Source organism: Miscanthus floridulus, chromosome 1 (assembly GCF_019320115.1).
Source record: "Miscanthus floridulus cultivar M001 chromosome 1, ASM1932011v1, whole genome shotgun sequence".
NCBI classification, from domain to species: Eukaryota; Viridiplantae; Streptophyta; class Magnoliopsida; order Poales; family Poaceae; genus Miscanthus; species Miscanthus floridulus.
In genome coordinates, this window is record NC_089580.1 from 29,932,732 (window position 1) to 29,943,901 (window position 11,170).

Below are 11,170 nucleotides of genomic sequence, written 5' to 3' on the forward strand. Positions count from 1 at the left end.
ACATGCACAACTTTCAGTCTGCCAAGTGTTAACGGCGTACCCAGGTATGTCATTGGAAAACCTCATCTTTCCCCCCACAAAAGACTCCAGAATATTTTCCAGGTTAGGCTCAGTGCATCTTATTGGAGAAACAGTACACTTCTCCCAATCGAGGCGCAAACCAGTTGCTTCTCTAAAATTTTTCAATATGTTGAGGAGAGCGAGAACCTCAGATTGCACCGGATTAATGAAAATCACCGCATCATCGGCATAAAGCGACAGTCGCAGCTTGGCATTGCGCCCTCTCAATGGCGAAAGCGTGCCATCCAGGGTAGCTATATCCACTTATCCAGAACCCTCTGAAGTGTATCAATTGCAAGAATTTAAGTGTGGTCCACCTTGCAGAAGTCCTCTTGCGTGACTCGTATATGAGGACAATGCTTGCACAAGTTAAATATGATTGTACAAGCATTTCTTTTAGTATATAGGATTGAACTTTTTAACGGAAGGAAATGGTTGTACAATGTATATATGCAGGATCTTGTCATAATCTGAAGTCCAAAGTCCAAATAGCACTGCTGTTTGACACCAGACACCAGTATTCATACTTCTTGATAGAGAAGTCTGAGAAGGCTTAAATGACAATCAATGCGACAATGCTTCGTCCTAACCTGTTCCAAGTCGTCTGAAACTTTCTACGAACTGACGAGACTTCAATACTTCTCAGCCGTCGGTGGCGGGCGGTCCGCGGGCGTGCAACGACCAAATTAGGCTGTGTTTAGTTCCCAAAAAGTTTTCTAAAAAGTACTACAGTAGCCATCACATCGAATCTTACGATACGTGCATGGAGTATTAAATGTAGACGAAAAAAAACTAATTGCATAGTTTGGTTGGAAATCGCGAGACGAACGTTTTGAGCCTAATTAGTCCATGGTTGAACACTAATTGCCAAATAAAAACGAAAATACTACGGTAGCCAAATTTTCAAATTTCGCGAACTAAACACGCACTTAGACACCGTGCCGGCGATCGCCCAACGGCCATCAATTTCATCACTTGACAGACAAGAGAAGATACACCAACCGACAACCGTACGTGCCGCTCCAACATGTCAAACGTGTCATCGTCCCCCGGACAGATCAGACACCGTGCCGTGGCTCGCGTCGGACGCTGCCGAGGACGTCGGATACAACATGGCGTACGAGTCAAACCCGTTGCTCTGCAGCGAAGCCATGGCGCCGAAATCCAGCTCCGACGGGGACGGCTCCGGGAGCCCCAGGCTGCCTTCCAGGTAGCGCACGACCTCCGGCATGCTCGGCCTCGCACCGGGCGAGGCCTGCGTACAGAGCAGCCCCAGCCTGAGCGCCAGGCTCGCCTCGCCGGCGTCGTACTCCCCCTGGAGCCTCGCGTCCACGCAGTCGCTGATCCTGCCTTCGGACCAGCGCCCGAGCACCCAGTCCACGAGCAGGACGCGGTCGCCGTCGCCGCGCGCGTCTTCCTCGATGGGCCGCCGCCCACACGTGACCTCCAGGAGGAACACCCCGAACGCGAACACGTCGGTGAGCGGCGTCGCCTTGGAGGTGCGCGCCAGCTCGGGGGCCAGGTACCCGATGGTGCCGACCACCCGCGTCGTCCGCGGGTTGCCGCCGTGGTCGTGCAGCCTGGCGAGCCCGAAGTCGCCCAGGTGCCCGGCCATCGCGTCGTCGAGGAGAACGTTGCTCGCCTTAACGTCACGGTGGACGATCACCTGCTCGCAGTTGTTGTGGGGGTAGAAGAGGCCCAAGGCGACGTCTTTGATGACCCGGAAGCGCTTGCACCAGTCCAGAGTCGGCTTCCTCCCACGATCGTACAGAAACTTGTCGAGGCTTCCGTTAGGCATGTACTCGTACACCAGGAGGAGCTCGCCTCTCCGGCGGCAGTAGCCGAGCAGGCGGACGAGGTTCCGGTGCTGGAGGCGGCCGATGCTTGTGATCTCGGCGACGAACTCTTTGATCCCCTGGCGCGAGTCATGCGACACCCTCTTTACGGCCACCTGGAGCTTGGACACCGGGAGCACTCCCTTGTACACCTTCCCGAACCCGCCGGCGCCGAGCAGATGCCTGTCGTCGAACCCGCCGGTGGCGTGGAAGAGGTCCTTGTACGAGAACCGGCGCGGCCCGAACTCGTCCTCCCATTCCTCACGAAGCTCGGCGTACTTGACCCTTCTCCAACCGAACACAAACACGCTGGTGACCGCGGCGAGGACGAACGCCACGACGCCGATTGGCAGCGCTACCTCGAGGACCGTGTTTGACCGACCACCTCCGCCACCAGCTATCGGCGGCATCGGCAGCTTGGAGTAGTCGAGTGGAGGAGCTGATGATCCGTTCAAGGAAAAGCTCCAGCCAAGGATGCAGTGCCGCGACGACATGGAGCCCAGGGAGGAGGCAAAGCCGACGTACGACGTGTCCGTGATCACCGTCGAGAGGTCGACGGCATGGGAGAGAAGAGGCTTCTTGGGCTTCGGCATCCGCTGGGGTGCTAGCGTCACGTTGAGCTCCGTGCTCGGGCCATCATAGTCCACCCACACCTGCATGGCCTTGCCGCTGATCAGGCTCAAGTTATGGAGCACTCCACCGTCGTCGTAGTAAGCTGCCGAGGCGGCCTTCACAGACCTCAGCCCGTTTATGTCAATCCCGACGTGGTTGCTGTCCATGTCCCCGAACTCCACGTTGAGTACCGTGTCGAGCTCGACGGTGAAGACATGGTTGGTGGCGTTCCCGACATCGCTCGTGTTGAAGAGACCCATGAACTGGCTCGGCAACGTGTCCGTGAAGCTCTTGGTAGGGGCTATGAAGAAGGCGATGCCGTAGGCGCTCAGCTCGGCGTACTCCGAGAGGATGGCGAACACGAAGGTGGTCGAGAAGGAGAGCACGCTTCCACCGGCGCCCGATGGTGAGCGGAAGTGGAGCGGGGCTGGGTACACGCCGTGGCCTTTCATCAGGTACGTGCCGTTGGTGAGCACGAGGACGCCGTCCGGTGTGACCATGGCCGAGTCGTCGACGGTGAGGTTTGCACCGGCGAAGCCATTGAAGATGAAGTCGATTGCGCCGCCGGAGGAGTGCACAAGGTTGAGGCTAACGCAGAGGAGGAGCACAAGCAGTGGCATGGTGGATGTACAGAATAGGGCCTAAACTGAATGATGCTTTTTTTGCATTAGTGTGCAATCTGCTATCGGCAATAGAAATGGCAGGTTGACATCACGGAGGACCCGACGTTGGATGAGTACGTTGCCTCGCTCGCCAGCAGTCGTATCACCGCGTGGCCTTCTCTTGAGCGCCTGTTGTCACCGCGGGTGGCCCTCCAACCACAGTTGAGGCCCTGGCAGTGACGGCCCCCCAACTGCAGGATGAGGACCCAGCGGCAGTAGTCTCCGGTGCGTTGCGGACACCACCTCCGCGCCCTATTTATTGGGCTGTGGACTCACCCCCTCCCAGCGTCGGTGGATACCCACCTGATTGAGGACATCGACGACTCCACCAAACGCCGTCTCGATAGCTTCATCAACGAAGTGGTGCGTAAGAGAGACTCTCCACTGATGTGAGCCTCCAAAGCAGCCTATTGCTAAGCCAGTGATACCGTGGCGGAGCAGGCGGTTGACGGTTTAGCCCCTCTCTCAAGTACCTGCTTCCAAGCGAGGTGAGCTGCTGATCATGCAGCGCATGAGCTTCACTAAGGGTCCATCAACGCCATCCGCGTCGAATCTGGAGGCCTATGAGAAGCTATTCGGCGGCGACCTGATTGCATCCGAGACCGAAGCGCTTGACGAGCTCTTCCCGACTGTTCAGGCCAGGTAGCTGCGAAGACGCAAGGTCACATGCTAGGTCGCCCCGTTGTGTAGGTATTGGTTGCTTCCTTTAATGTAATATCGAATCTAGAGCTCTCTTGCTTGGACGGTCCAGCTACGGCTGTGTTAGGTTGACCTCCTGCGGCGCTCGATACAAACGTATTGTATATTTGTCTAAACTCTTCTACTTAATATAATGATACGCAAAGTTTTTACGTATTCGAGAAAAAAATGTTGTTTTTACTAGGATGAATCGATTCTGTTCACATCTGTACTGTAAAGAACAACCGGTCCATTCAAAGCATTACTCCAACTGGTTGGTTGATTGACTTGTGCAATGACTTGAGTGTTCTCCTTTTTCTTATTTCTAGACTAGAGAAGTAAATCATCGTTTGTTTCCTAGTCTTTTTTTATATTTTTTTATCAAACTTAATATGTCTAGACTAAGAGAGCATGTTTTATACTCAAACTTTAGTACTCCTTATAATAAAAAAAACTAAGCTTCTATTATTCGGGGTTAAAAGAAGATTCAAATGAGTGTTTGCAATTTCGTATCATGCTATTTTAGGCCTAAACTTCTCACATCTCCAAATCTCCTTGACGTTTAGTAGTTTCCGTAGCCTAAGAATATGAACTTCCGCGGAATATTCTCGAGGCTAACAACGCTTATTTTTTTTTCCAGTCATCTCAATTTAAATTCTACAGCTCAAATTATATCCAACTTTGTGCTATTGAAAAAAAAACTAACTAGAAGCACGAATCTTTACTAAAACTAGAAATGACGATAAATCTGGTAAAAGTAACAACTATGATTTCATCGTAGAGTACTACATCCATTCCAGTTTTAAATTATTTGGCTTTGCATTGCTTATTTAGGTGCACAGTAAAAATTATGTATCTATAAAAACCAAACTCATCTTGGCTGTATGCCTGTATCCATGCAAATGCCACATTTCTCATAATTTTCTAATGTTTCAATTTCAATAGTTCAGAGCACTCTGTGAGGAATATGGGCTATGGCCTACTTGAGTTTTTGGCTGATTGAGACTATGAGTGTGTTTGGTTTGAGAATTACTTTTGTCCCGTTCGTTTGGACTTGTTTGGTTTATAAGCCATGGCTGAAAGCACTGTTGGCTGATTTGGTGTGAGAAAAAAAATAATGTTCGTTGGCTGATAAGTCATGGCTTATAAGCCGAATACGACCAAACGAACATGCTGTTTATCCTAGATGAGGTGGTCTATATCATGAATCAATTTCTCAAATTTGATAGAATGACTCCATTCCCCATATTAATATTAATTATTAGCTCGTGAGAAATAAGGTGACGATGCACCAACCTATTCCATTCCACAAATCAAACAAAAAAGTGATAAATGAATAGATGATGGACTAACTCATTCCTCAACCCAAACACACCTTGTAAGATCAGAGCAGCGGCGATTCAGAATGGCATATTCAGAAATAGAACACATCTCAGCCTGTTCGTTTCGGCTGGATTGGCTTATAAGCCATGGGCTAAAGTACTGCTGGCTGGTTTGGTGTGAAAGAAAAACACTGTTGGCTGGCTGATAAGCCAAGCCACGTACATGCAGTTACATGCCGCTCTATTTCCTGCTGCCTTACTCTCTTCCATCTACCTGAAGCTTTCCATGATGTACCTCTGATCCCAATCTAATCCCCCATACTTGCTACCTATCTCGAATTCTTTTTTTTAGGTCAATGGCAGGTGCTCTGTCTTTTCATTTCAGTAGGGATTGAATAATGTACATTAGTAGTTAATGTCTTATGACCCAATAAGGGATGATAACAGAAAAGGAAAGGATGAAAAAGATAGAAATCAAGCCATGCCGGTTAGCGCGTCCACCATCTGCATCGCCTGCCTGAGTGCAGCCACCTCTTGCCTGATTACAGCCACTAGTTGTATCTCCGTTAGTGCTTTGTTGCCGTATACTCGTCGGCATCTTTCCTTCCAATGTTCCATGTCGTATATGTGATGATTTGATTTCTATGTTCCGGATCAGCTGTTTGTGTTCCGCCCAATAGATCAGACCACCATAGTAACTGATTGCCTTGGTTGAATGTTTAGGTGGCCGGTCTCTGTGCTATGTGTTGCCACTCTTTTGAAGTAAGGGCGCGTTTAGATGCAAAATTTTTTGGATTTTGGCTACTGTAGCACTTTCATTTGTATTTGGCAATTAGTGTCTAATTATGGACTAATTAGGTTCGAAAGTGTCGGTGTTTCGGACCGGGGGATCCTCAACCAACTAGTGAATTTGTTCTGCGTGCTCCCAATCCCGGATGGTGATGCAAAGAGACACAAGGTTTATACTGGTTCAGGCAATCGAAGCCCTACGTCCAGTCTGAGAGGTCGATCTTGTATTCCTTGCACCGAAGTGCTCGTAATAAGGGGTTACAAGCTAAGGGAGAGAGGGAACTTGTCCCAGGTCTCGGTTGGGAGTCGTGTGGACCGTCTGAGACGTTGCTTTCAGGCGGCTGGGATGTGTGCGTGTGTTACAAGATGTTCTTCTCTGTCTCCCCCCTTCTAAGTGGCCCAAGTCTTCTCCTTTTATAGTTGAAGGGAGGACAAGGACAGTACATGTATTACTATGCGGCGTCGTGCCAACAGGGGTGGCATGTCCGAGCCCTGTGGCCTGTTCCTGTGGCGGCGTGATCGTCAGAGTGGTCCGTCCTTGGAGCACTGGGGCGGCATGGCCGTCCCGTCCGATCCTGTGCGTCGTGGGAGCCCCAGGACAGCCTCGGAGTGGGTGCGGCGGCGGACGTGCAGACCACTGTGGACGGACTGTGCGCGAGGCCGAGGCTTGATCGGCGCCGAGGTCGCACCGCAGTGGGGGGTCTCGGCGGGCACGAACCCCAAGATAGCCGAGACCTTGGCGTACGGTGCCGAGGCCCCGAGTGGGCGGCTGATCTGATGCATCGGCTTGGAGGCGGTGATGATCCGGGCCAAGTTGTCCGCGTGATGTTGTTTCGAGGCGGGGATCGCAGGGCACAGTGTAGTATGGGCGCTGATCGTGGGCACAGCGGCAGAACATAGTGGCCGGTAATCCCCGCCGTACCCTGTCCCAGCCGGAGTGGGCGGCTGATCGTGGGCACAGCGATAGGACACAGTGGCCGGTAACCCCCGCCGTGCCCTGTCCCGGCCGGTATGGCGCTGATGCGACCTCGGGTCCCGTCGGCCCTTCCGTGGCGTCGAGCCATCGTCCGGCTGAGATTGCGGGAGTGGTTGAAGTATTAATGAGACGTGACGCGCCGTCGGGAGGGTCGGCCGAGGCGGGGGGCGACGGGCCGCGGACGAGCCGACCTCGAGCGACACGGAGAATGAGGCCTCGCGCGAGACGGAGATCAGGCTCCTTGCCGAGGCCTTGCGCGAGAGGCCTCGCGCGATACGGAGAATGCACCTCCTGCCGAGGCCTTCCGTGGAGAGCCTCGGGCGAGGCGGAGACGGCGTTCCCTGCCGAGGCCTTACCTGGGGAGCCTCGCACGAAGCGGAGTTTGCGTCAGGATGCCGAGACCTCCTGCTCGAGGCTCGAGACGAGGAGGAGGAGGACCCAGTGGGCTCGGTCGTGGCGGGCGAGGGGCCCACGACTTACCTTCTAGCTTTTATTTTTTTAGATGGGACTTTAGCGACCCATTTGATGTTTGCTTGGGGTACCCCGTTCTAAGGTACCCGACAGAAAGTTTCGTCTCGCGATTTCTCACCCAACTGTGTAATTAGTTTTTTTTCGTCTACATTTACTACTCCATGCATGTGCCACAAAATTCGATGTGATGGGTACTGCGCAAAAATTTTGGGAACTAAACAGGCCCTAAGTGCAGTTTGCAACCATGGTAGTGTTTAGTTCCCAAAAATTTTCAAGATTCCTCGTCACATCGAATCTTTGGACGCATGCATGAAGCATTAAATATAAATTAAAAATAAAACTAATTACACAGTTTAGACGAAATTCACGAGACGAATCTTTTAAGCCTAATTAGACTATGATTGGATACTAATTGCTAAATAACAACGAAAGTGCTACAGTATTATTTTCCAAAAAATTTCGCCAACTAAACAATGCCATGGAAAGTCAAATAATGTGACCTTCTGTGTTCTGCACGACTGACAAAGACAGGGGTTGGAAAGTCAAATAATGTGACCTTCTAGAACAGTCACAAGTAAAGCCGTAACCAGTGTTCCGTTCACACGTCTGATAGTTTTGGCTGAGGCTGAAGAGAGGCCGCCCGATGCCATCCTTCTTCGACTATGATTTAATGATTCTGGACTTATGGCAGGCACTTCTAGAGTCCAGACTACGTATTTTTCAAGCATACCTGCTACTATCTCTATCGTCTTCACCTCACGTAGTCACATGCGTTCAGATTCCTACCATCGACTTCTAGACTAATCCATGGACGGGATGGTTAGATGGATTACTGGGATAAGCAACAAATCCATGCATAGAGAATATGATGGAAAATCTGACGGACTAACTTATTCATGTCTTGTAATCTTTACCATTAGTAAATAAATTAAGGGTTATTAGTATGTTATATTATTACTTAGTAATTATAGTATTAGGATTAGTTTTGATAAGGGCTAATAAGTTAATTAGTGCATGTTTAGTGTGCTAATTAGGATATTAATGGTGCTAATTAACATATTTTATTTTAAATTAGTGATTATCATGATAAAATTAGTATTAGTGCATATTTATTAGTGTCTAATTAGTTATTATTATTTTTAAATAATAGATATAGTTAGTCAAATATTCTCACCACATCCACCTTCATCCATCCAACCTAACAGAAAAATGACTCGTCCGGTCCATTGAACTAAAATGCATCGTGGATATCCCAGTATCCGTGGATCGCCGTATCCCACCAGGGCCAGCATGCTGAAGCTGAGGTGCGACGGCGTGAGCTCAGGGAAAGGCATGTCGCCGTCGAGATACTGCATCACCTGCCGCATGCTCGGCCTCGCGGCGGGCAGCGGGTGCGAGCACAGCAGCCCCAGCTTGAACGCCAGCATGGCCTCGTCGTCGTCGTAATTCCCCTGGAGCTTCGGGTCGATCACCTCGGCGAGCGATCCCTTCTGCCAGTGCTCGAGCACCCAGTCCACCAGCATGAGCCGGCTGTCGGTCATGCTCTGCTCCACGGGTCTCAGTCCACACACGACCTCGAGGATGAACGCCCCGAAGGCGAACACGTCGGTGAGAGGGGACGCTTTCCCTGACCGCGCCAGCTCCGGCGCAAGGTACCCCATCGTGCCAACGACATGGGTTGTCTGCGGGTCGGCTCCATGGTCGTACAGCCTTGCGAGACCAAAGTCTCCTAGCCGTCCGTTCATCTCGCTGTCGAGCAAGACGTTGCTGGCCTTGATGTCTCGGTGGATGACGACCTGCTCCCAGTCCTCGTGGATGTACAGCAGCCCTGACGCGACGCCTTTGATGATCCGGAACCTTTGCGTCCAATCCAGCGTGGCCGTGGCCTTGTTGTCGTCCTTGCCGTATAGGTACTTGTCAAGGCTGCCGTTGGGCATGTAGTCGTACACCAGGAGAAGCTCGCCTTTCCGTCGGCAGTAACCGAGCAGCTGCACGAGGTTGCGGTGCCGGAGACGGCCGATGCTGACGACCTCGGCGACGAACTCCTTTATGCCCTGCCTCGATTCGTGAGACACCTTCTTGACGGCGACCTCCAGCTTCGATTTTGGGAGCACTCCTCTGTACACTCTCCCGAATCCTCCGACGCCGAGCAGCATCTTGCTCTTGAATCCCTCCGTCGCGCGGAACAGGTCCTTGTACGTGAACCGGTGCGGCCCGAACTCGCAGCTCGGCGTACTTGAGCCGACGCCGGACGAGGGCGACCACGACCGCCACCACGGCGAGGACGAACGACGCGGTGGCGATCGGCAGCACGATCTCCAAGACCTTGGACCGCGGCTTGGGGCCGAACCGCGGTAGCTTGGGCAGGATGGCGATGTTGATGTCCGGAGCAGGGCCGTCCATGGCGAAGCTCCAGCCGAGCACGTAGTGCTCCGACCTCACCATGCCCGTGGCGGACGAGAAGCCCACGTACGCCGGCTCCACGAGCACGTCCGAGAGGTTCTGCGTGGCCGACACCGGAGGCCTGGAAGGCTTGGGCGTCCCGAGGGGAGCCAGGGACACGTTGATCCGCGCGGTCTCGCCGTCGTAGTCCACCCAGACTTGCATGGGCTTGGCGCTGATCAGGGTCAGGTTGCGGAACTCGCCGGTGCCGTCGTCGTAGTAGCCGGCGGTGGTGGCGTTGACGGACGTGAGGCTGTTGACGTCGACGCCGACGTGGTTGTCGTCGGGGTCCTTGAACTCGGTGCTCCGGATGGTGTCGAGCTCGACGCCGAAGACGTGGTTGCTGGCGTTGCCGTTGTTGGCGGTGTTGAGGAAGCCCAGGTACTGGCTGGGCAACGCGTTCGTGAAGCTGTCCTTGCCCACGAAAAAGACGATGCCGTGGCCGCTGAGGTCGGCGTAGGGCGGGATGATGCCGAACACGAAGGACGCCGAGAAGGAGAGCACGGGCCCGCCGGGTGCACCGCGTGGCCCTTGAGCTGCGCGGTGCCGTTGGTGAGCTCCAGCAGCCCCGACGCCGTGATGGCGGCCGTGCCGTCCAGCGCCAGCGGGGCGCCGGTGAAGCCCGAGTAGACGAACTGCTCGTCGTCCCCGCTGGCGCCGAGGACGGCGACGACGCCGGCGAGGAGGACGCCGGGGGCGAGAAGAGACCGCGCATGCCGCAAGCCAACCATAGCAGCAAGCAGCCAAGAATACTCTGGCAATTCAGATCGGCCGAACTCCTAATTGAGATCCGCGCTTGCAGCCAAGAATACTGTGGCGTGCCATACCCAGACGCAGGCTTCCACAGTGGCAGTTCCAATCATGTGGTGGATACGCCGCCGCTCGTCGGTGGTTGACTTGACTCGACATGCCAGTTGGCACTACCCGCCGAGACGGACCGGTCTGAATCGTTGGCAGCCAAGAATGGATGTCGCTTTCCTCTCCTGTAGACTTGTCGTCGCGGATTGGGCCGCGGCGCAAGGAAATGCTCTTCTTTTTATTTATTTGAATTGAATGATCAAGGAAACGCTCTGTGTGCTGCTCCACGCCTGCAACAACTACCGTGTTCGGAGGAGTATCCACTCCATGGGCTGATGGGCATGGCTCCATCCGCGGATCAATTTGAGTACTTTTGTGGCGGGAGTGGGCCGCGTGCGGATGGCATCTGTGTTGGGCCTAATACCACCCATTTCTTGCCCAGGCCGGATCTCAGAGTAAGGCTCCGACCACTCTTCTTGTGTGGCCGAGATAAGTATGTTCAGCCTAAATTAGCTATCTCATCTT

At 53.0% G+C, this 11,170-nt stretch overlaps 1 pseudogene; it reads right to left on the reverse strand.

Annotated features, from left to right (window-relative positions):
* Nucleotides 1-1,008: 1,008 nt before the first annotated feature.
* Nucleotides 1,009-10,762, reverse strand: LOC136453860 (uncharacterized; annotated as a pseudogene).
* Nucleotides 10,763-11,170: the final 408 nt, after the last annotated feature.